The sequence below is a fragment of the Columba livia genome, chromosome 11 (assembly GCF_036013475.1).
Source record: "Columba livia isolate bColLiv1 breed racing homer chromosome 11, bColLiv1.pat.W.v2, whole genome shotgun sequence".
NCBI classification, from domain to species: Eukaryota; Metazoa; Chordata; class Aves; order Columbiformes; family Columbidae; genus Columba; species Columba livia.
The window spans coordinates 7,957,704-7,982,808 of NC_088612.1; the positions used below are offsets into that span (position 1 = coordinate 7,957,704).

Consider the following 25,105-nt stretch of genomic DNA (forward strand, 5'->3'; position numbering starts at 1 on the left):
AATCTGAAGTAGCCACGATGATGTAATGATGTATCCTGAGAGAAGATTCTATACATTTTCCCTCTCTTTTCCTCTAAATCAGTAATTATTAACATAATGCTAAATAAGAAAAGATTTAGTCTCCAGTCATGGAGCCTTTGATGTGGCGCACAGCTTTTTTGTTCAAATTCTCTATAGATAAAATCGCCACAGATTACTCCTTTGTACCCTAACAGCTTTCTCACAATGCCTTCCCGCAGCACAACTTCTTGTTCAGTCAGGCTGGCAATATCTGTAGTGACTTACGCTGCTTATTTTTTGTTTTCATGCCTGCAAAGGTTCACACAGCCAGGGGAAGGCTCATTTCTGAAGAGGAACAATGCACTGAGAAGCCTCCTGGATGTTGTTCATGGTCCTTTCCAGGAGAACTAATTGCCAAAACTAATTAAGACTGAAACTGATGGGGTTCTCTCCCACATAGACTTTACAAGATTAGGAACAATACTAGTTAGCTGTAAACACGGTCTCTTAAAAAAACTTACAGATTCTCTTTGCCGAAGGCTTAGAGTGGGCGGGGATCAGAGGCTTTTTGATATGTAAGTATACCCAGCAGTAATAAAAGTCTTACACCAGGTTAACTACACAATTTGCTAATAACGTTTGCTGACACAATCCATGAAAATCACTCTGGCAGCCTGATTTCTGGCAAGTGTACAAACGTTTTATTGAACACATGCTGCCTATGAAACATGGTCTATGAAAACATGGCCCCCCTATTTGCACACCAGCAGCTGAGTAACATGTGAATAAATACCTGCTCTCAATTCCTCCTCGCTTATAGCAGGCATGAAACCTCCAATTCTTTTGCACACTTTTTGCAGGGAAAAGCAAGAAAAAGTTTCTCAACTAACTCTGGTGTTGGAGAGCAAAATCTCCACACAGTATGGCCTGAATCTTTCCTCACCAGCGAGTGTCAGTTAAGGCAGGCATCCCACGTAAAAGGAATCGTTATTTTCACACTGTTTTGAGTTGAAACATGGTCTGCTTGTGTTCTTCCACTCTAAGCAGAGCTTTACAGAATTCAATGATGCATATTATAAGCCAAAATTTTTCAGGGACACAACTCCATCTAGTCTCCCTGGGAACTGCACGCAAGAATCTCAAGGCAGAGTTTTGCCTTGAGATTGGCCCTGCCTGCACAGGAGAAAGTCCCAGGAAATATGTATGACATGTAAAATATGTATCCAGGCTGACCTACCCATTCGTTTATAAAGCAACATTTTCAAAGGCAGACACGGAAGCACTGCCAATCACTACCATGGTGCAGTTCAACAGAGACCCAGCACGTACTGGTAAATCAAGCATGCATGCAGTGGTCCCAAGATACACTGGATTCCACTACCAACATCTCTAAAACATCCTGTGAAATAGGACAGCATAGCATGAAACACTGCGTTACTGACCATCCACTCAAGGGGGGCTGTTACAGGTGAAGGAATGGAATGTTTTTCCTGTGTTTGAGCTGAATGGCTGCCACATGTTTAGGTTAATAATTAAGACTAGCCAATAATACAGTCAATTTTTATTTCATTATTAGCAAATTTGTTTCTATGATATGATGATGTGTCAGTAACATCTATTTGTCACATCTCTTGCACCATCCCTCAGAATGATCCAGAAATAAGGAAATTCTCAAAAAAACTCAGAAATGAGGTGTCAATATAATGGCTGGTGATTTGCAGTTATTTAGAGTTCTTGCATTTTTGTTCATATAGAAAAAATTATGATGTAGTTCTATTCCAGAAGTAAATTCCATTCATTTTAATATTTTACTTTAATCTTAACATTTTTATTTTTCTGTTCATATACACTGTCGTGGAAGCACTCAGAAGTTCAATTTCGGCAGGTGATGAGCTTCAAACAGACTTTTTTGTAACCAGAACCATTTAGCAGAGAACCAACTAGAAGCAGTTTATCCAAAATCAGTCAGCACTCTGAAAACATTCAATAAACCACAGGTTCGCTGTCCTGGTTGGGGATGTTATCCCCGTCCAGCCCCAGCAGTGACAGTCCCAGCGGGCAGCCCTCACTCACAACAAGAGGCCTCACTCATCCAGGGCACCCAGAAGAAAAATCGCTTGTCTGGGGGGCACAAGGGCTCACTCGAGGATAAATCCAGAAGAAAATAAAATAATCACTCACCAAGGAGCAGGTGAGGGCTCTCAGTCCCTGTAAGTGTCCTTAGACGGCGTCCCTCCTCCAAGGGGAGGGCTCCCGTCACAGTCCTGCTGCTCCAAGAAGGCCCGGTTGGACTTGGCTGTGACCATCACGAGCGTGGGCCAGAAGCTTCTCTGGGTCTGGACACCTCATTGGCTGAGGACCCTGTCTATTGACCGGGGGTCCTGCTCCTCCTGCTCCCTTCACCCTGGGGGAGGTGTCCTGGGAACAAAAGGTGCTAAAGAGCCGTTAACTGTCCCATTGAAAGCTCCGGATCTCATGGAGGGTGCGCAACTACTACATACACACGTATACAGGCACAAACATCTCAGAAACAGAAAAAATAAAGGCAGAAAATAAAGGAGAAAAATAGAGGAGGAAGCATTGGTTTCAGCACAATATTCAATTAGAATAGTATAAATTTCAACGTAGCTGTTAGTGACAGATCATATCTGGTCAAGTTGATTTATCCGCTCTGCACTTCAATCCAAAGACTCACTGATCTGGGAGAAGAATTCACAAAATACATTATGCAAGCCTGTCTACTAATCTGGGCCGTGTTGTGAGAGAGCCTTGCCTAATATGTTACTTCGAGAGGGAATTGTGCAAAACTCATGGTTGATCTGGAAGATCTGATCAAAGCCAAAGACCCTAATTCAAAAGGGTGCCTTACAGATTCATAGAAAGCAAAATGTTCTGTGAGTGCTCACCTCATCTCTCCTTTATGTTTCAGGAATTATTTGCTAGGAGGGAGAGACATTTCTGCACAGGATGACTATCTGATTTTGTACAACCATTCTTGCACCGCAATTTACATGTTTGCAAAGTAATAACACTGGGGTGGTTTTATGCCAGGGAGGAGCCTTCTGCTTTGGGACTATTAGCATCATATTAAATCTTTGGCTTAAGAGAAGAGGCCTGTCAAGTTTAACAATGAGAACTGTAAAACTTTTTCTGAGGACATGTGTGATGTTCCAGCAGCATGGCTGGCACTGTTTCCCATCTTCCCTAGAGGTGTTTCTTTATTTTAGTGTGGCTCAGACACAAATTCATTACTTTTGGACTGGCTGGCCTGTGCCAGCCAGTAGTCGGAGTTAAGGATTTAATATTTTCACAATTGTCTCAGCAGCCAGAGTCCTCTGTGTTGACTCAAGAAGGGTGGCTTCTGTTACGCTGCAGATCATTAACTGTATGACTTTGATATGTGCAAAATACACACAGGCAAGCTGGCATGTTGGGGGATATCCATTATTGGCTTCTAATGACAATGTATAGAACATAGCAATAAAAAAGTCCTCCAAAACTGAAGAACTAATGCCGCAATAAATTAATCTTTCCAGTCGTTATGTCCACAAGTGTGAAACGGTCTGAGGGTTGCCAGATTCTTCCTCTACAAGAAATGCTGAATTCTGATAACCATTGAGTGATCCCTCATTTCTTCAATGTGCAAAGCTGTGAAACCCCAAGGGTTATTTTTTTCCCTTTCATTTCTCTGCTGACAAGTGGCATGGGAAGTGTAGAAAGAGTTTAAAAATTTGGCTTTGAGAAAACATATTCCCAATGGGACCTACTTTATACACTGATTTCAATGGAAAACTATTTTCCTGAAGGGTTTTTTTTTTCATCCCCTTTTCCAGCTTGTTTCATGAAACCAAATGTTTTACATAATATTGGAAATCAACCCCCACCCCTTACTTACTCCCTCCCTCTCTCTGTCTGTCTCTCTGTGGAATAGGCAAATCAATGGAGAAGTGTTCAAGCTTTTGTTAAAATGAAAGAATGGAAAATTAAAGGAGGTTGTTCAGAGTAACAGTCACATAAAAATGTACAGCCTGTGGTTCTTGACTCTCTTTGACTATAGAACTGTTGCTCGTTTCTCTCCAGCTGCCTGTGATAAAGGTACATATGCGGTCTGTATATAATTATATGAGAGTGTGCAGGCAAGCCCCTGCACAGCCAAGGTGATGTGAGGTTTCTCTATACACTCATTATGTTCCTGGACTTTCAGATTTTTGTAGACAAAATAAGATTTCTTTCATTAAAACGGGATTTATTTATGGTTCAATAGCCTGAGGCTATAGAAAAACACGGCATTTCACCATTGTATCATTGAACACTGAACTCTTGCCTTTTAATTATACAGGTTTCTGACACCCAACCAGACTTCTCTTTTTTCCTCCTCCGTTTAAGGGAGATGACGCAATTATGACATAGCCAGGCCCCAAATAAGAAATTCCTAAACCAGATGGACACAGTATAAACATTCTGATGCAGAGACACTTGGTTTAGTATTGCAGCAGGACCCAGTTGATTTGAACCACACTTTTCACAGGGCCTTGCTGGCCCCCAAATGAGAAATTATGGATCCAAATGGAGTAATGTAAAGATTCTGTCATACAGGGAAAGCCACGTGGAGGCTTCTCCCAGGCAGATGGACCAGTTGAATACTCAGTGCTTTCTCTGGTGAGAAATGAAACTAGAACAGATTTTTCTTTTTTCTTTTTTTCCTTCCTGCTTCATGTGAATTCTTACCCAGTGGTATCTGAAAGTGAGGTATTTCTGATCCTAAAGTGAAAGAATTAATATGTCCTTAATTATGCAAAGGTAATTCGACCTGATCAGCAGGTCAAATATAAAAGAAATACAATCCAGCTTCACATAGATCAAGGAAATCTTCATCTGAAAATGAGAAGTGTTAAATTGTCCCGAATCTTATTAAAATTCCATTTGTGTTGCTGGTGTTCAACACCTCTGGAACTCAGGGCATCTGGATCCTTTCACATCTGTGATCCAGGCTTGCCAAAGGTCAAAAAAGCCTGATAGTATAAATCTAACACCCAAGTCTGAAGGTCATGAAGTCAGATTCAGCCCTGAAAAATCAGGAAGGTCACTGGAGTCTGTCTGGTCCAGAGACTGACACCTTCAGTAATCTATTTCACATAGCAGCAAATAAGCAGACCTTACAGTTAAGAAAGGAGCTGTATGAAACTTTGATGTGAAAATGTAGGAAATGTGTGTGTATATATATATATATATATTTTTTTTTTTTTTTTTTTTTTTCTGAAACCAATTTTGGGGGAAGAAATGCAGATAAAACAGTCCTCAAATGCTAATATCTCACTACTATTCTGTTTAATAAAAAATGTAATTTCACTGACTTTACATTTACAATGAAGTTTATAAAATTATATGTAGTAGAACATCAACTCTTTCAGGCACAATTTCACAACAATTTTCACTTTCAAATAACTCTAGGAAAAATATTAGCTGTTTGACTCTTCTTGTAGGCAGATCTATAATGTATAGGACCATGCCATCCTCATAGAAAAAAATAATAAGCCATACATTGTTTCAGTGTGCATATAATGGTAATATTTTTAACTATGGTATTATATCATGATGACAAAATTCTCTGGAAGGATGTTAAACAGAATTCAAATCAAGAGATTTCTAATCACCACAGCAAGTGATCACTTAGTCCATTTGAAAGCCAAGACTGAACACCTAGTACCCAGCAGTCAGGCTTTCATCACATGCCACTATTACCACTAATTGATTAGACGAATTAAATTTTTGCGAACAAGAGAAGGCTTTAAATCCTTGGTTCAATACTTCCCATGAGATCAGACAGGCATTTCATAAACCTTACCCCTTTCTCAAAGTAGACCTGCAAACACAAACTCAGGAGGAAAATGATCAATTAAATGGCATAGTCATTATTTGAATGACTGTAGCTAAAACTTTTGGATATTTTCCAAATGATGATAACGAATTTCCCCAGTAACATAAGGTCTTTAATATCTTGTAGATACCAAACCCAAGCTCTATACAGGCATCAAGTGTCCAGACACTGAAGGATCCAACTATCTCCTATGTGCAGTATCATAGACCTTCACAAAAGCTTTCTCACCCACATGGCGCCTAGTGCGACAAGGCGCTAATGATGAAGTTGCAGGAATTCACCACAGCATTTCCTGATGTGCATTATACTGGCTTATCCCTATGGTTCACTACAAATCATTAATGTCGTCTTCCCAGCACAAACAGACACAAAGGAGAAGGAGAATCTGCCAGAGCTACTCTATCTGCATGTATTTCTGTGGGGTGGAAGTGCAACACGAAGTAATGAAACCTGGTCACAGGTCTGCACTGAGTGTGCTTAGGATGGGGCTGAGAGCAGATAAGAGGGTTTATGCCTTTCCAGGTGAGTTAAAGGTATTATATGGAGGCAATGAAACCTCAGGATAACGGGGTAGAAGGCAAACTGGGCAGCTCTACAGAGTAGGAGTTAAAAAACTATGTTCCTCTCACCATACTCCTTGTCCTTTATATTTTTTTTCTAGCATTTTCTCCATGTCACCGGAAAATATCAGGAGCAGCAATTGAGTTAAAGCTTGGCTGAATTATCCCTTTCATAAGCCCATGTCTTCGTTTTTTTAAAGTAAAGGTTTCCTTTATTAATTTTACCCAGCTAGCATTCACTTAGCATTTGCTTTGAGGGATAATTGACAGGTTGAGGCGACACTCGCCAGAATGAGAGCCATAAATCAGAAATAATTTCCAAAATTGGCTGAGGGGCTGATATGTTGAATAGGCAAATACAGGTAAAAATCTCTCTATTAGGCCTGATGGGAGCGGCAAATGTCAAGCAAGTGCTCCCTAATGCACCAGATTAGATTAATTTTGTGGTTCCTTCTTTGGGTGATTTTGTCTTCAGAATGCTACTGTGCTCTGACAATGGTACCAGACTGCTCTCCTGGAGCGGGGGAATCTTCTTTTTTCCTCTTAAATGAGGAGTAAACAAAATTGCTGAGCTAAAAAATGGTGATTTTTTTTTTAACTCTATCTTGCCTTTAAAATAGTCCCAGCCATAAAGTTGTAAAAACCCAACCAACCAACCAACAAAAACCTCAGGGTCCACTGTATTATCCTCTCAATTGAATGGCGAGAGATCATTATAAAGGAGGTAGACATTTTGGCAGAAAATTGTCTTCTGATAATTCTGTTCACTCAGTACCTTTCTCTCAAGGCATTCCATCAAGAGCCATGTAGTTAGTAGTAGATGACTGCTACAAGGAAACTGGTAATTATTATGTTATTTGATGAACAGGGAGCTCTGCTGGGGGTGCTATCAAAGACAATGATCAGACACTAATGACTCCAATACCCACTGTCCATAAAGCCAAGTTTTCAAGCTTCATGCTTTTCACTACCTGGTAGCAAAGGTCAAAATATCAAAATAATCAGATTTAGGAAAATTAAAGTGGCTTTGGTAATTTGTTTCAAATCTTTTTAATGACTTTCTGTGAAATAAGAGGTGTGTTTCCTCCAGGCCTTTTGAATGCAGACGCACACATAAAAAAACACATAGACTGAAAAAATGGCCAAAATTCAGTCCCAGAATAAAACTGTGAAAATTCACAGTTTCTTCCACTGAGCAATTATTTCAGTTTTCACCAACAGGAATGGTGAGATTTTAGCATCAGGTTTTTTTTTTGTTTGCAACATAAATACTTGTAAAGCAGAAAACTGGTAGCTTTGCAAACTCTAGATGTATTTAAGGATCTTCTGTGAAATATGATGGATGAGGGGGAAGAAAAGAACAGCTCTTGTCATGGGAAGCCAGAAAGACAAAAGTTCTCCAAGTACCCCAAGACTCAAGACTTTGAAAGATAGCAAGGTTAGGGACATGATACAAGATGGATTGCAGCCAATAGTGATGGCTGAAATGCATAAAGAAGTATGGGCTGGTAATCAAACTGACAGAATGCAGCATTTCCCACTACTCTCAATTTACTTATTCCTTGAAGTCACAAGCAGATCAACTCCTCCCTTCCTCTGCCTTAGATTTTGCATTTGTGTGTAACTGGGTGTACCAGACTTATAGACAAAGTTCAGTGCTGGGCTCCATCTAAGCTGGACCAAAATCTGTCCCCATAAGACAACCTGTGCTTCTCTTCCATAGTTTCAGAGACTGGAAAGGAGATTGACTGCTTCCCCAAGACTTTGCATTTACACCCACTGCAAGGGACATAAGGTGTTGCCTAGGGACATCTCTTTCTATTTACTTCAAATCCTGCTGGAGAAACAGACCTCCAAAGGAACAAAGGACATAAGGCTTGTTTCATCTGGCAAAATGCTGCCCGAGAGGGGCTATAATAACTCTATGAATGCATCAGGAAGAAACTGATACAAGCACAAAAAGTTCTATAACCAAAAAGGTAATGTTGGCCCAGTAACAAAAGCCTGTAGACTGACCTTGTGTACCTTTAGGCTGGAAATTAGAAGAAAGTTCTTGGAACAGTTTTCTAATACGGAAGTAGAGGACCAAACTATTAAATCTGCTAAAACAAACCTGATTAATCCATGAATTTTATTACTATGACTGCAAGTTGTCTCTAGTAACTGAGAGGCGGACTTGATCCATATCACTTGCACAATAACAGGTTTCTGGTGTAGAAGAGAGGGAAAACAACTATCTACTACAAAAGTTTAGTTTATTTATGTTAGCAAAGTAGAGATAGTAGAGATGATTTAATTGATGACACTTGTTATACACAACTAGTTTCTTTGGACCTGCGGAAGGCATTTCAGCATCTCAACTTGAAACCAAAAGCACAGGGAAGAGAATGGCTAAATCTCTACAAGGCAAGCTGGGGGCAGTGTACTTCAAAAGTCTCATGCTTACTGATTTTTAAAATTATTTTATTTTATTTTTCATAATATATTTTATTTATTTTTAAAAATCACGTCGTATTTTATTTTATATAAACAAGCAAGTAGAAGCAGCTATCTTTTTATCTTGGATTTCAGTCCTCCCTCTCTATTTAGGCCTGACAACACCTTGAAGATCTCATCACTTTAAGGACCATGAGTGAAGTCTACATCAAATCTGGTACTAATAAAACCAGACTAAGACTAGGGTCAGAAGCAACTCACCTAGGAGTACATTTCCTATCACAGGCACCTATGGTTTGATGGGCCACATACATTGCACTTTGCTCACAGCCAGCAAAGTTCTCCAGACTTGAGATCTGACTACCCCCTCCTACCAAAAAATTCTCAGATGTGGGAAAAAACTTGTTGGAAAACTTCTCTGAGGTTCACCCAAGGGAGGTTTTTTCCTCCTTCCTTCTCAAATGAGAGCAGTATCCAATAATACAGTAGCCATAACTATTTGAGTTTGGTCTGCTCCAGTCTGAACACCCACCGTGTCTATTTCTAAACCATTTGCCCTTCCCTAATTCTTACAAACCACTTTACAACTCAAGTCTAATCAATAACAACTGTGTGAAACAGCTCTCAGACAGTAAAGAAGTTGGAATTCCCCTTAATAGCCCTTTAAAGGAGTTTTAATTAATTCCATGCGCTTCTGTAGGATTATCAACTTTACAGTATGACTGCATGTGAAAGCTTTAAGACATTTCGCTTATGTCTGCAGGATGTTATGTTACAAAAACTGGATTTCATGGCTTGTCACCGCTCCCCATTAGCTTCTTGATTAATCCTAAAATCCCACTTCTCCTTCCCTTTCTACTTTAAGTAGCTGTCTCTGCAGTTTCTTCTATTGCCCCCTCTTACGACCCTTCTCCTAGAGCTTTATCCAGCTCTGAGTAAAGGAAATAGAAAGATTTCCACAGATGGCAATGGGAGCTTGGCAGGATCATTCCGTTCCTTTTGCTTACTTCTCAAAGAAGCCATTTAGCTAAGGCTGTGCAACAAATCCACCGCACAGCTCCTGTTAGAAGCCAGCAGTTCTTAGCTCTTACCCAGATGCCCAAATTTCCTACCATTTTTCAGTTTCCAATGGGTATTTCTTCGGTTGCATCACCTCCAAGTTCTTCTTGATTGCCGTTCCTCTTTACACTCCTTTCATTCTCTTTAGTCCTTATTTCCATTCCTTCTATTTCCTAACTCAGTTCCTCTTTCCAGGATTTCTTAGTTCATGATTTCTTGCACTTTTTCCCCTTGTGCCACTGCTTCTCACCTCCTTCCAGTTATTAGTACCAATGAGCTACTCATCTCATTTCCATTAATCACACAAGATTTGTGCTAATTATTGTTCAGCCAAGAAGATCTGAAATAGTATCAGAATATGAAACACAGCAAGAAAAAGGAAAGAAGAAAAGATTTGTTGTGGTTTTGGGGGTTGTGCTTTTTGTTTGATTGTTGGTTTGTTTTTTGTTTGGATTGGGTTTTTGTGTTTGTTTTTTTTTTTTTTTTGATTATGATGTTTGGATTTTGGTGCTTGTTTGTGTTTTGTTTTGTTTTTTCTTCTCATTATCATATTAACAGCTAGTGACTTTGCTTAATGAGCTTCTGGAAGGAAGGTGAGTGATATTAGTGCAGGGAAGCCTGAGCACAGGGTGTAGTTAGAGGCCAGAGCTCCTGAGCTGTCCAGAGAATGTTTTATCAGGTCACGGAGTCAGATGCACTATAAGGCAATTTCTCTTTCTCAGCATTAACCCTCAACTCCGAGCCTCTGCTGGAAAGGCCTCCCCCTTCACAAACACTCCAGGATAAGATGATAAGAAGATTACAAGTAAAGCCTCTCTTTAGCAATTCCACATCTCCTGTCAGACACAGCAAGTTAAATTACAGTGCAGGCTGCAAATGCATTGATCATCCACTCAGCTCCTACAACCCAGGGGTGAAAAGATCCATGCCGAGGATAAGTGAAGTAATCTCAGGAAAGTTTATTTTAGCTGGGAGGGGTTAAACAAGTTCAATGAGGCAAGGCTTCAGGAGGGCGCTGGAGCCAAGTTCAGCAATATCTTGTTTGTGCAGGTATGGGCTGTAGGTTATACATGCCACAGCTGTTCAGGTCTCCTTGTACCATGCAAGCTGCAATACCTCACCAATGGTCATTCCAATGAAAGCTTCCACACATTTGTCATAACCGGAGACTCATCGTGACAGTAGCTACCCCATCATTGCAGCAACTTTATTCGGGCAAACCAGAAGAGCACTTTCTATATTCACAAGAGCTCGCCTTTTTAAATAGGTGGCAATAGCATTCGTTTCACCTATAAAATCTATACTGCATTTTATGATAGAAGAAATAAACCTCTCTAAGCAGTTTTGACAGAGAAGGCAGGATTGTCCATTTTAAAGATAAGAAAAAAAATTATAAATCATTAGGAGTGCTTATGAATTCTGTTCATGACTGCCTTCTTTATTAAAAAGACCCATTGTAAAATGGAAAGTTCAGAAGGCTTGGTGGTGAGCTAAAATGAATTATAATGACATCACTGGGTCATGAACTAGGCCCATTGGCTACTTTCCAGAATAAAATTGACTGGAGAGATCAGATGAGCCCATTTGTACTGAGAGACATCTGGGTGGCAGCCAGAGAATCTGGGTTCAAGCTCCCTATTTACAGAACACGCTTTCCTTTCCCCTTTCATTACCAGGAGTAATCTGGATTTCCCAGGCATAATGTGTGGGATAGTGACATCACTCAATTCAGATTCCAGGAAGATTTTCCCCAGAAGAGTTCTTCATACTCCTCGCTTGGTGAAGGATCTTGTGAAGAGCACGAGCACATCAACATCCAGCTGACACGTACAGTACATTCTCACTACACTGCTGATGGGAAGCATTTTACCTTCAAATAAGCATAATTTGTCAGACTTTTCTGTCATTTTTCCCTCCTCATCCTTTTCACAGATAATAAACAGTGTCTGAAACCCAAGAGAAACTCATTTCTGCTATGAGGTCATTTGTAAGCCTTTAAGGGCATTTGCTGAAAAAATGAGGGGACAGCATTTTTCCCCTCTTTTTGTCTTAACTTTTTCAGTTGTCTTTCTAAATGCAAAATGACATCTCATTCAAAGCTTTCCAGTGTCATCTTCATCTTTCCTATTCTACCATTTACACTTCTTCGGTATTGCTTGAGACTTCAACGAAGCTTCTACTTAACACTGTAATAGCTATTATCTAAAATATTGCCAAAGAGCAATAATGCAGATCAATTGGATGTCAGCAGTCCAATAATGCAGAATAGTATACTTTTGGTGGAAGAAAAGATGTCTAGCCATCTGACCTTAGCACTGGCACCATCTCAATATTAATATATTTTATGCATGCATGTGATAATGTTTTACCTTCCTTATGGTCCTGCAGGGAAGTTTCTCTTCTCCCTACTGAGGATTATTACCTATTCAGAGGCGGTTATGATTACAGATACTTACGAAGACAAGAATAATTGACCATAAAAACCCTTTTATATTCCCACAATTATTTTTGCATTGACTAAAAGTGTCAAGAAAATCTGATTTTATTAACAGGTCCCTAATTTTCCTTTCGTTTAACTTATAACTGGGTTTCCTTCCCCACCCAAAGTATGTTTTTACTTTGAAGCATTTGGCAATGATGTAAAAGAACAATTTGTCACAATACTCCTCCTGGGAGAACATGGATCAAATATCAAAGTAGGTATGATATATCAGCATGAGAAGTAACAGACTTGAGGAAGGTATCAAGGCTGTGTGTACATGGAGGAGTGTCAGAAGATATCTCTATGAAGGTTCCAGCAGTCATAAACAAGTCCACATAAAACCAATAGTCTGACAGAGATTGAGATGGTGCCAAAAAAAACATTTCATGACAATTTTGGAAGATAGGAACTGAAAATCCAGTGCTGCTTACAAATGTGACATTTGGGACATTCTTCAGTGAAATTTGAGCACTAGAACCCTATGAGGTTATGGAGGAAGACTTATTAATTGAAACAATATAAACAGGGACTATCCATGAGATATGAGTAGTTAATACTACAGATGAGAAGTGTGACAGCAGAGTGACAGATTCTCAAACACAAGTCTGCTAACTGTGGGTGAATTAACAATATTCTAATATTCTTCTAGCAGATCTTTACTTAAAAAAAAAAAAAAAAAAAAGCAAAACCAAACACCAAAACAATCCAAAACATGCTGTGTCCTATCCTGGTTCGAGACAATGTGCTGGCAATTCAGTCAAAGGAAAAGAAGACTGGACAGGCCTTGATGCTGCAATTATTATTACCAGCACTTTATCTTTCCTGTCATCCTGAATGTTTTCTGAAATCCAGATCTCAAAGGATCAGATTTTTAAATGTACTCACAAGTCTCTGAAAAAGTGTAGTTCATCTATGTGCTTTTGAAAATCCAGTGCAAATGGATTTACAGCACTCCTAAAAATGCCTTCTTTATTGCACAGATTTGACTGTGGCCCAAAGCTCATTATATGTGGGCTCTCAAAAATTCAGTGATATCCAGATCCAGACTGGCCTAACCTCTATGAAGCACTATGGAGGCTCTGAGAGCAATGTGCGTAACCATTTCCACACTCATGGCAGGTCAGAATCTCATGACATGGCTCTGGTAGAAACCAAGTGTGGCTTTCTCCTGATCCAGGCTTGAAGTTTCTTCCAAGTACATCTGTCCATCTGATACATGCTAAGTCCACTGTTAAAGCTATTCTACTTTTTGTTGCCCTTTTTTACCTGAATAAAGAACTTGAACTGATATTATTGCAGCTAACTGGAAGCTTTTCAGTAAAATATGCTAATTCAAAGCCCAAGTTATTTGTGGAAATATTGCAGGTTCAACAGAGACTTTATTTACGGGATTTCTAAGAGAAATGTGGCAACTGTCCCTGCCTTGGAATTTAGTTCACTTTCTGCTTCTGCTGTGGTTTTCCTGTGTCATCCGGGCCAAACTACTTCACTATCTCTACACTTTGTCAGCTCATTCCTTCAGAATTTACAGTCCTCAAAGACAAAACATTCACATTTCTTAAGCTTTGGTTATTTTATGAGTCATTGCAGAAAGCACTTGTAAGTGCAAGGTGCTCCATGGCTGAAAACAGACTTCCAGCTGTGATGCTTGTTCAGTATGACAGGGCACATACCCTCTGGAGGACACCCTTGGTTGTTCCTGAGGCTGAACTTGAAGATTTCCCTATAGTCTGGAAAACCAAGTGAGTCTCGAAGTTAGCCTTGCATAGGTCCTTGAGATAAAGAACAGGTGTAGTCTGGACCTTGCAAAACAGAGATAAATATCAATTCTTTATTTTCCAACAAATGTTGCTGTCAGATCAGAAAATGCAGCTGCCAAAGCTGCCACAAAAAAAAAAGAACTGCAGAATTCTACCATGTAGGGACATAGTGGGGGTTATTCCTGAAAATTGCTGTCCTGCAGGATCTTATTTTCCTAAAAGATTTGTAAAGCTAACTTGAAATATTTTCTTCATCAAGAGCATAAAACGTGGCAGAAGGATTCCTTCCTATTAGATTATATCCGTGAATGAAAGTTTAATTGTTTAGTTTTAAACTGTTTAAGGAAACCTGCACATGAATAGGAAGTCAGGCTTTTAAGAAAGGCAGCCATAAATATAAACAAAAATGTGATGCCAAACAGCAATTAGTGCTTTGTTCCTTTTTTGAATGGCAGCCTGCCTTAAATTCATTCATTTCCAGTTCTGACTTGCTGCAATGTGTAAAAATACTACTGCAAATCCACTAAATAAGCTTTGTCTTTTCTCTTGAGGTTCTTTGGCTTTTGCTGACTTTCTATGCAAGGCACGAAGGTCTCCACCTCTTTTTTAACTTTGTTTGGAACAGCAATTATTCATAACTGACTTACCTGGAAATGTTTCACAGATACAGACAGAGATTGTGCTCACCAGTGGGAGTGCGAACAAACTGACTGCTGGTGTTTTAAATGCTGTGGCATGTAGAGTCAGTGCAGATCTAGATGGTTCTAATTGCTTGCAGTTGTTGAGTGACTGTCAAAACCATTTATTCTTACTGCTGATGGTAAATTTTCAGGGAAATGTCATTGTAGACAAGAAGGCAGATTTTTCAAAGGCACAAATGGCAGTCAGGCACCTCGCTGCCATTTGCTTCTTTGAAAACCCTGCCCAGCTCCTTAGACAAGTTGCCTGGCAAACAGATGTGCAAGGATAGATTGGACATTTAGGTATCAACACCATCTTTGAACTTCTTGGATGAGGAGTCTGCCAACATTTTTCTTGGCCTTTCCTCTAACACTTAATGTCTTCTAAGATGAAACACTGGCAAGTTCTTTAAGCTCATGTTATTTTAAATACAGGCCAAGACCTTTAACGAATTTGCTTAGGGGTGGCAGAGGAGGAAGAAAGATTTGGTCCTAAGCGTTGTTCAATAGCATGTCTTGGTTTTCTCTGGATGGTAGCCAGGACTGATATTTAAGAGGTGTTTTGCTGATGGACTATCCTGCATCAGTGACAATAACAGAGTAGCACAGTCCCCAGCAGCCTATCCATCTAGCTAAATCTAAGAATAGATTCGTAAAATCAGAGAAAAATCACAGAAGTGCCTGCAAGAATGTAACTTACCATTATCAAAAGAGAAAGGAATATAATCCTCTTCTAGAGCAGTGGTTTTCACACTTTGGGGGCAAACAGAACTTTGTCAGCACTCCAAATTTGTCATGAACCACCAAGCATAGTTAATCAAAATTTCAATTGAAAAAACACCGAAAAGATAATAGAACTCTGACGACAAACATAACAGGACTTTGAAGACCACCTGCCATAATCTCACAGACCACTGGTTGCACTTGAACCAGAATTTGAAACCTGTATTTTTTATGAAATTTCTAAAAATATCTGCACAGCACTGTAACTAAAAAATGTGAAGAATTACTGAAATACCAGTAAAAATATCCATTGACTGTTTATCTTACAGTGTTTTTAATGCCTTAGATTTAAAATGTGTATGTAGTAAGGAAAAGTTTTTCCTATATCTGTTCTCAGTGGAAGCCCAGAATTGGAACTGGGATCTTATTGTGATATCTAAAAAACAAAAGAAAACAAAGAAACAGAGAAACTACCAAAACAGTTGTGAACTAACGCCGCATTATTAGAGGTGTGATATGGAGATCAGCCTATTAGGAAATTGATTGAGAAAGGAAATGAAATTAATTTATTATTTTATTTTATTCACTGTCTATATTGCATTTTGAAGATAAAAAAATTAAGATCTTGCAAGCAAAAATCTGACTGTTATATTTTCTCTACATTTTATTCAGATTGATATAGCACTTTTTTTTTTCTAGAATGCCAACATTTAAATTTTTTATGTTAATTTCATTTTTCATGATAACAGTTTCACTCATCACTGATGAAGCATTGAGGTCACAAATAAAAACTCTCTAATTTATTGCAAATCAAAATAACCATCCATGGGGTAAAAAGTTTCAAATAATTTCACTTTAAGCAAATGCCCAAACCAAAATAATGGAGATCTTGATGGAAAAAAAGAGTCAGTCTTAGATCTAGGAAGACATCTAAAAACTAGAAGCAACTTTAAAGTATCAGGAGTGCTCAAGAACCATTTTCTCTAACTTTTTAATCAGGTACCTTTGATACCTTTGACAATGACATAGGGTTGAGGCCTTAAAAAAGATGCTGACAACACAACATAGTTAGCAAGTGGGGTTTAACACACCCTCTGTCCACATCTGGAGACCTTGATGTGGAGTCTACTGCCGGAAATCTATTGAAATGCGTGACTATGTTGACCATCTGTCTAGGCCTGTGGTGCCAAAGATTCAAACTTCTATGGTCTCTGACTAAGCAAAATTCTCAGTGTTATCAATGGGTGGTCCCCACAGCACTTTCAGAGTCCTGAACATAGGTAACCAAATAAATAAAATTGATGCTGCAGGATAAGGTGTAAAAATCACTGGGAACATTGAAGTATAGAAAGTTTTTTGATGGAACTTTAACATTGGCTGTAACTGGAATTAAAAGTCCTGGGCTTTGGAAGGGGTCTTAATTTTCACCAACTCTAAATTTTCTGGTGTGATATAGAATTTCAGCATCGAGACAAAAAATGAGGAAAGCTTAACCTACAATTACTCATCTAATAAAGTCCAGAGTCTTACTGAGAGCAGCTGAGATAGCCAAATTTTATCTGGAATAAGCATCTGAACTTCTGGGACAACCTCCAAACCTTTTATGATATGTCTAAAATATACCCTTTTTCAACAGTCTATATACTCTTTGCCAGTCTTCTTCCTCCAAACACAGACACTACACAGCCAACTCTTAATATATATTAAATCCCCCAGCAGACACTCTAATTCAGAAATAAAGTGCCCTTGATCTACTGTAGTTTTATCCTCCCAGTTTAGTCTCTCAAATTTTAGAGTTCACCAGTGCTTATGTGAAGATTTCATAAGTGTAACAGAGCAATAACTTATGTTCTGATTTCTACACTTTTCCTCAGTTTTCCTTAGGTCTCCTAAGTATCCCCATAAAGAAAAACCTCTTGTGGGGGGAAAAGGACTCACAGTACCCTAAACTGTAGGAGCAGGGTTACAAGGGACCTTTTGCCTCTGTCTCTGCCCTCTTATGTTTTCTACGATGCCCAGTTTCCTTTCATGTAATTAATCTGACAAGTTTTTGAACAGCTGTCTAACTTTTTCCCTGAGCCTCGGATAGAAAATTTTTATCTTCACTAAGAACAGCATGGAAAACTTTTCCAAGTCAGTTAACAGTTTGTCTCACTGTGGGTTTTTAAAGTCTGAGCACAGATTTACAGCATGTTTTATGTATATTTTTTTAGTCCCAAGGTCCCTTCTCTTCACAGATACATACACAATGTGTCATGTAGAAAATATAAATTGTTGATTGTACAGGCACTTTCCTCCTTTTTAAACCTTTCCAAAGGTCTTTTTGTTAAATACACCCAGACACCGTTTGACAGATGAGGGGCTAATTGCTCTGTGAATTACCTCTATCGATTCCTGTTTCATGTTGAGCCAAACAAACAAAAGATATTAATGCTTTGAAAAAAATGAATGATGACCTTTCTCTGCAAACACAGCTTGCGGCCTCTGATTATTGGTGATTCCAAAGAGCAGCGGTCAATCGCAATAGCTGTAACGCTATGATCACTATAATAAGCTTGCCTGACCTTCTCTGCCATGTTAAGTGGTTTAAATTTATTTGCCCAACAACAGTGGAGCTTTCATTTAAAGTCACAGAACATTCAATTCTATCTAAAGATCCAGGCTATTTTTTTAAAGCTTTACCTTTTTTTTCTTTTAAAGTGCCCCACATGGAAATGATAATAATGTTAGAGACAAGGCATAGCCAAGGAGTTGTTTTAACCTGCATATAATCGAGATTCCTTGTTGTGGCTCTAACAGCGTGATTTTTTCTTGAGCATTTTGCCTTCCCACTGCTCCACTCACCTTAGAAGTGTAATCTATTTTGCACTCCCCCTTTGACAGAGTTGCAGCTGGGCACTATCTTTGCAGTTATCCCAGCTGGACTAAAAGAAAATCATTATCATTGAATGCAAATGCAGTCCTAAAATCCAGTCCCTGTAAGCAAGATTTCCCAAGAAGTGGCTGATAGCAGAATTTGGCTACAAGCAGAACTCCTGCAAGTCCTTCATCAACGTTCTGACTCTTTTCCCTCTTCCTAGCTGGGGTTAGTGTGAGAGAAAAAGTAGAAATCAAGGTGAGGCAAAACACAGAAGATGAAGTGCTTATCTTTTTGCTCGAAGCAGTCTGCAAATTTGCTGGAATATTCTTTATCTTGAGATTTCCACCTTCCTTCTTGGTTTCCTATGGATAAGAAATGCGTGCAAGACAATCTTTTGTCTTGATGTCTGTATCCATAAAATAGGAATAATAATCCTTAGTCCTCTTTTCAAAGTGGTTTTCTAAGTGTTAGATACAGCAACCTCAGTAAAATCCTTGGGAATTCAACATTCATTTTGATCAGTTATAAGGCACTGTAGCCTGTTATCAAATGAAGGTTGAAATACAGCAACAGGAAAATATGGTCTAAATTTGTTAGAGACAAAAATACAGGATCAGAAATGGTTCCTGGGGGAAACCAAAGCAGGCAGAAAGCTATTCACTTCTCTCAGCCACATTTTTAAGATTCTATTTACCTTCCTCTCTTTGAGGAAGCAAACCCACTGCTGCTTGGGAAATTCCCTCTCCTTTCACACATACCAAGTACCAGCTTGGGGTCAGGGCTCAGCCTAACTCCACCACCCACCCACAAGGTCTTCTTCACCCTCCTGGTCCCCATCCCGGGATGCTCTTTATGCCCAGATTTTGTTTGGTTGCTAGTCTTGGAGCCTGTGGATCCAACCAGCATCCACTCCACGTCCAGCTTGATTGCTAATTCCTCTCTCTCTCTTTCCCCGAAATACAAAGGAATCTGAGGACAAGAAACAGTCATTAGGGTGACTCTGCTATGAATACAAGACAGGACTAGGAGGCCAAAGGAAACTCAGATGTGTTGGCAGGGTGGTGGCATCCTCAAAGGCAGATTTAAGTAGTGATGTAGATGTGCTTAGCTTGAGGAAAACTTGGAAGTGCAATAAAGCTAAGTCAAGTGCAGGAGGGTAGTACCTGTGAAAAGAAGTGGTGAGTCAGGGAGTCAAACCATGGAAAAGAATACAGGAAGAAGAAACCTGGGGAAAGTACCCTAACATTTTCTCTGTGGATATACTGGCACAGAGCATGGCTGTAGAGGATGTTTGTGTCTGTGAAAGAAAATTCTTCCCTAAATGAATTTATTATCAAAATGCCCCTGAGGCTGGAATTTAATTTCAAATAGAGCTTAAGTAATCAGACATCTATGTCTTGGAGCTGTGAAAGTCTGAGACCTGTTGTGCTGCAAGAGACAGCTATATCTTTAACATCAAAAAATAAAGTTCTGAGAAAAGTGTATTTCAGGCTCGACAAAACTCTGATGCCTTTATGTATCCGTATCGGAGTTGCACACAAGGAAGGAACAGTCCTTTTAAACTTTTGTATGGTAAGTAGCCTTGAGTCGTGAGAATCATGTAAAGGATGAAATCCCAGTGGCCAGCCCAAAGGAAGAAGTTGTCCTTTCTCCCCATCCAAGCAGTCACATCCTCATTGCAATTACTATCCAGCTTGGCCATAATGGAGAAGGGCATTCCTTTCCTTGGGAATTGCACCACTCTGCATCAGTAGATCACAGCAAATTTCAAAATCTGAACCAGAAGCACTTTTTATGGAGGGGGAAACTGAGGCACAGAGCTGGAGAGAGGCACACAAACAAGACAGAAAAGGACAAAACTTGTCCATCTGATCCAAAGAGTTTCAATTTCAGGATTCAAAAGAGGGATTGTGACTAGGAACTTTCACAAATTCCCCCCGCTGCATCTTTTTTTTTTTTTGGATTTGAACACTATATATCAAACAAACAGGTAAGAACTCACAAACCTTGAAATAAAGATGCATCTGGCTAAGTGCTGAACAGGTGTTGAAAATATGCTCACACAGTTGTCAGGGTTTTCTGTTATACTGATATTCTGGAGACACTGGGGTTTTTTTGTTTGTTTGGTGGGCTTTTCTTGTTATTGTTGTTTTTGATGAAGATATCTTATGCATTTTTGCCTGGATTGTTAATCAGAGAAGGTGGGGAAGGAGAAAAGTAGTAGGAAGAAGCATATTTTAAAATGCAGTCTTCCTACAGGGCAAATCTAGATTGATTAAGGATTAAAACTGTGTTCATTTCTTATCTACTAAAAGCTTTTCTCATTTGCATAAGGTGTTGGTGCTCTCAGACCAGTCTGTTATTTCCAGTGCTGTATCTTCTTACAGCCATTATTTGTTTCTAAAAAAAGTGCCCAGGAAGCCAAGAACACAGGGGCGAGGATACTCCTTCTTCCAAGAAACTTCTCCAGTGATCTCAAGTCACTTTTACCCATTTCCATGCAGTCACCGCAATCCCTTACAAGTTCCTTTCCAGTGCTTTTTCCTCGGGAGTAATCTGGGCTTTGAAAACATAGAAGGAACAACAATAAAAATCTCTCATAAAATTTTTTTTAACTAGCTGGAAGTCCTGTGAAGTGTACTTGTCAGCCTAAAAAGTAGATTTTGTGTGAGATTTCCTCAGTCTACCAGCCCGTTTCATTTCAAAGAGCATCGCTGTGTTTGGGTAGAGTACAATATGCTTTGGCCTGAGACTGGTTTCTTAGTGAAAGGCTCCACCAGTGCAGCAGGAATTAAGACTTTTTTCTCACAAGAGTAGCTCTTCTGAAATGCCATTTCACACCAGCTGGGGATCTGCTCCTTAAGAACAAAGGAAACAAGTTACAGTGAGTCCCTAAAGACAGATAACTGGCATTTCCTCCCACTTGTGCCTCCACCATGTCAAAAATAGTTGTTCAGGAGACATCACACCCGGATGAGTATTCAAACCCTTCTCAAATTGAGGATGCTGCTCTGCCACGTTTTCTCCAAGAACGCTGATATGCTACATTTCTGGCTACAATAGGCAGGATGTGATAAAATATGGATCTCCAAGTACTTTGGATTTTGTAGGACACCTCCCAGTAGAACATCAGCAGTTGGGATGAAAAGCCCGTGAAGTTGCATTCCCACAGCCACATGGGATATAGGACTTTCTCTCTCACTTGAGAACCTTGCATTTCAAATCCTGTCTAGGTAAATTACCTTTCCAGGGCTGGGTATTTCCTTTTTGGAGATTCCTTGGAAGTAACCTTCAGGGAATTAACTAACTTCTTAATGGCTTGGTCAGACAAGAAGGAAGGAAACTTGCACTGGTCCAGTGGGAGGCACCACTTCAGGCAGTCAGCATCCTGCAATTCTTCCAAGTCGGTGAATCATAGCAGTTTAACTCTCTTTCAAGGGCAAACTTCTTCCTTTCAGATAGGGCCAAGGTAGTAAAGGCAAGGCCTAAAATAGTTCCAGCCAGCATTTGGCTTTGAAAACAATTTCAAAGAGTCACTTCTGACTGCTAGGAAGAAGTCTAGCCTTGGTCTAGAAGAACTGGACAAAGAATATCTCTTTGAGTCTAAAATATGGGAAACAAGGACCTCTTCAATGAATGGAAACAATTCATAAGATTTACTTAATATCTCCCTGTAGTGTTCCAAGGAAATGCACAAGGAACAAAGCTTGCCTTTTCTTGTGGTTGCTGGAGATGAGAAATAGTCTGATACCTGCCTAATTTCATGATTCAAGGGTTGGACTCGATGATCTCTGAGGTCTTTTCCAACCCAGTCGATTCTGTGATTCTGTGATTATATTTTATTATATTGGAATTAAAAGCAGCTACAGGCCTTGCTACAAATAAAGTTCGTGGTAGCACCTTCATCTCTCTGCTATAAACAAGGCCATGGCTCCAGGGGCTGTTGTGTGCTTTTCTTTACAAAACATTGCTTCACCTCCTCAATCAGTTGGGTTTGCACGTACATTTTGCTGTAGGTTCTGTTTCCAGTTCAGAGCTCTGTTTTTCCAGGTTAACTGTAGCCTCCAGACTTTTTGTGAAGCTAATGTCTAGTGGCTAGGCATTCGCAATAAGTTAGGGCATCGTATCCATCGGGACCCAAGTCTTGTATAGCAAGTGAAGAAAATAGCTGGGTAAGCGCTTCAGTGCTTCTTCAAGCTCCTCAAAAGGAATTTGAATATGATAGTGGGTCAAACACATTTCTATGGATAATAACTCATATCTCATGGAGGCAACCTAAAAGAAAAATCAGATGGTAGGAGCTTAGAGTTGCACTCCAGATGCCAGAACTAGAAAAAAGGTGTCCATCTAGTCTGACCTCCTCATAAGAGGGAACTTTCAAGTCCATCTCTAGTGTCTCTTCGTATGGTGATAACAAGTAGGAGCCAATTGGGTAGAATCCTGTGCATAGTCCTTAAACAGATTTTTTGTTTTCTTATCAGAAACATATCAACATTTCACCTAAGATGGAATCCAGATTAATCTCTTCTTGACTAGTTACATCCTCTGGTAAAGTTCTGTAAAAGCTTTTTCTTCCTTCCTTGGGATCCAGTAATAGTGATAATTGATTAATTGATTCAAGACAAAAAGCTGGGATGTATTCCTGGCAGGAGTCACTGTGAACCAAAAGCTTTTTGTACAAAAAGATGTTTGAAAACGAATTATGGGAGAATATCAGGAATGAATGTTCTCTTTCTTTAAAAAAAAAATAAAAATAAAAAATTGGGGTTTAAACTCAGATGTTTGAACCAATTTTCTTGAAGATGACACAGGTAATATCAGTTAATAAAATCAAACGGTTTTTAAGAGTAAATATACTTCCCTACATTTATATGGTTTGTATAACCTTTTGCATTTAAGCCCATAACAGCAGTAAAAATAGAGAGGTTTGCTACAAAACTGAACTGTCCAGTGTTCAAACACTGCCCCACTATTTCACAGGATGCAACAGCAAAAGGCAAGCTATGCATTAAAAGAAAATACAAAAATGGTGGACATCAGAAGCATTTTTCTATAGCAATGTTCATATGAAATTGAAATAACTACTCAAGATAAATGGCTAATCTTCATACATATGGCCCATGCAAGAATTAAAATTTATATGAACAGAAAGAGATTTTTCATTCTTTCTAAATAATTGTTTAAAAAATATTCCAGTCCAAATTGTGAACATCAAGCCTACAAAATGTTATTTTTAAGCATCAAGCTGTTTTCTTTTACTTAGAGAGAAGCCAAGGAATAAATTGCTAAATATAGTTTATATGTTGGAAACAGTGACACAACCTTCGTTCTCTTGGTGCTGTAAAATATGTAACTTTAAATATAAATTTTACAGAACAGTATTTTGCTCAACAGAGATTTCATTTCACTGAGTGAATCACATTAATAACACTTAGCTTATATAGTGCTTTTCATCTGTGGATCTCCCAGCACTTTACAAAACGTAAATTCATTACCAATATTTTACAGAGGTGCAATAAAGGGATTTGCTGAAGGTTACACAGTGAGTTAGTAACATAGCTGCTGAAGGAATGAAGTCCGAAAATCTTGTTCCTTGCCTGTTACAAGACAATGACCTATACATTAGTTTTATTTTTTGGTCTTTTTTTTTTCAGCATATGTCACTGGAAAAAACACCCTGAGAATTTATTATGGTGAAGCAAACCTGGTCAGGTATCAATCAATATTTTGTGATTCAGCCACCTAATATTTGTTTGCCACGTTTACCGTTGTAATATCTACACAGACAACTGAGAAAGCCAGATGTGAAACATCTATACACAGAATGGGCCCTCATGAAGGAACTTACACTTGAGGAAGACCAGGAAACAAACAAACAAAAAGAGACAGATCTGACACCGAACATTGGACAAGTGTTCAGATGAGTTCAGAACGCATATTTAATATTTTTTGTGGCTTACCTTGGGAATTAACGACTTGCTGGAATGAAAAAAGGAGGAAGAAGAGATGGAATGAGAGGATGGATATAAGAGGGTTCTGAATGAAACAACAAAAAAAATAGAATAGTCCAGAGTGGTACATTCAGCTGTGGTCATGGCTTTCTGCAGGGATGGCTCCTGCACCAGTCTCAACATGGCTTTTCCTCCTGCCTTTGTCACATGAGGACTGTCCCATACCAAAGGGTACGGAGAGAATGGGAAATGTAAGAAATGAAGACATGGAATAAATTCATAAGTAGAAGTGCCTGCAACCACTATCTCTAACCCAAGCAGTTGTACCTGCGTTTGTCACTCCCTGCTGGCTCCTTGGTGGGCACAGGGAGGTAACTTGGGAGACGCACACCACTTCCCAAAAGATATGTATCTTCCTCATAAAAAGTATCTGCACTTGATAGGGATTTAAATGGAGACAGCAAATGGCATCACCCCAAAGTTATTTGTATTCTACAAAGCAACACTGTCTCCAGAATGATTTTCCATCAGAACTGCAGTCTTCTGTCAAGTATTTGAAAAAAAACTTTAAAAGTGAATAGGGCATAGTAGCTAACAAAGAATCCGTGATCTTGAGCTAGAAAAAAAAAATCTATTCTTCATGTAGTTTTCTAAATTCCTAACTTCAATGGCTAAAGGATGGGATTCTGGCCTATCCAAACTCAAACAACAGAGAT

The 25,105-nt window shown here is 39.2% G+C and overlaps 1 long non-coding RNA gene across 2 annotated transcripts in view; it reads right to left on the bottom strand.

Moving 5' to 3' along the window:
• Nucleotides 1-2,405, bottom strand: part of LOC110356553 (uncharacterized) — a 110,996-nt gene extending 108,591 nt beyond the window's left edge. For both annotated transcript variants that reach the window (XR_002409790.2, XR_002409792.2), the window contains exon 1: nucleotides 2,182-2,405. This is a non-coding gene — a long non-coding RNA (uncharacterized LOC110356553). The remainder of the gene's footprint in view (nucleotides 1-2,181) is intronic.
• Nucleotides 2,406-25,105: the final 22,700 nt, after the last annotated feature.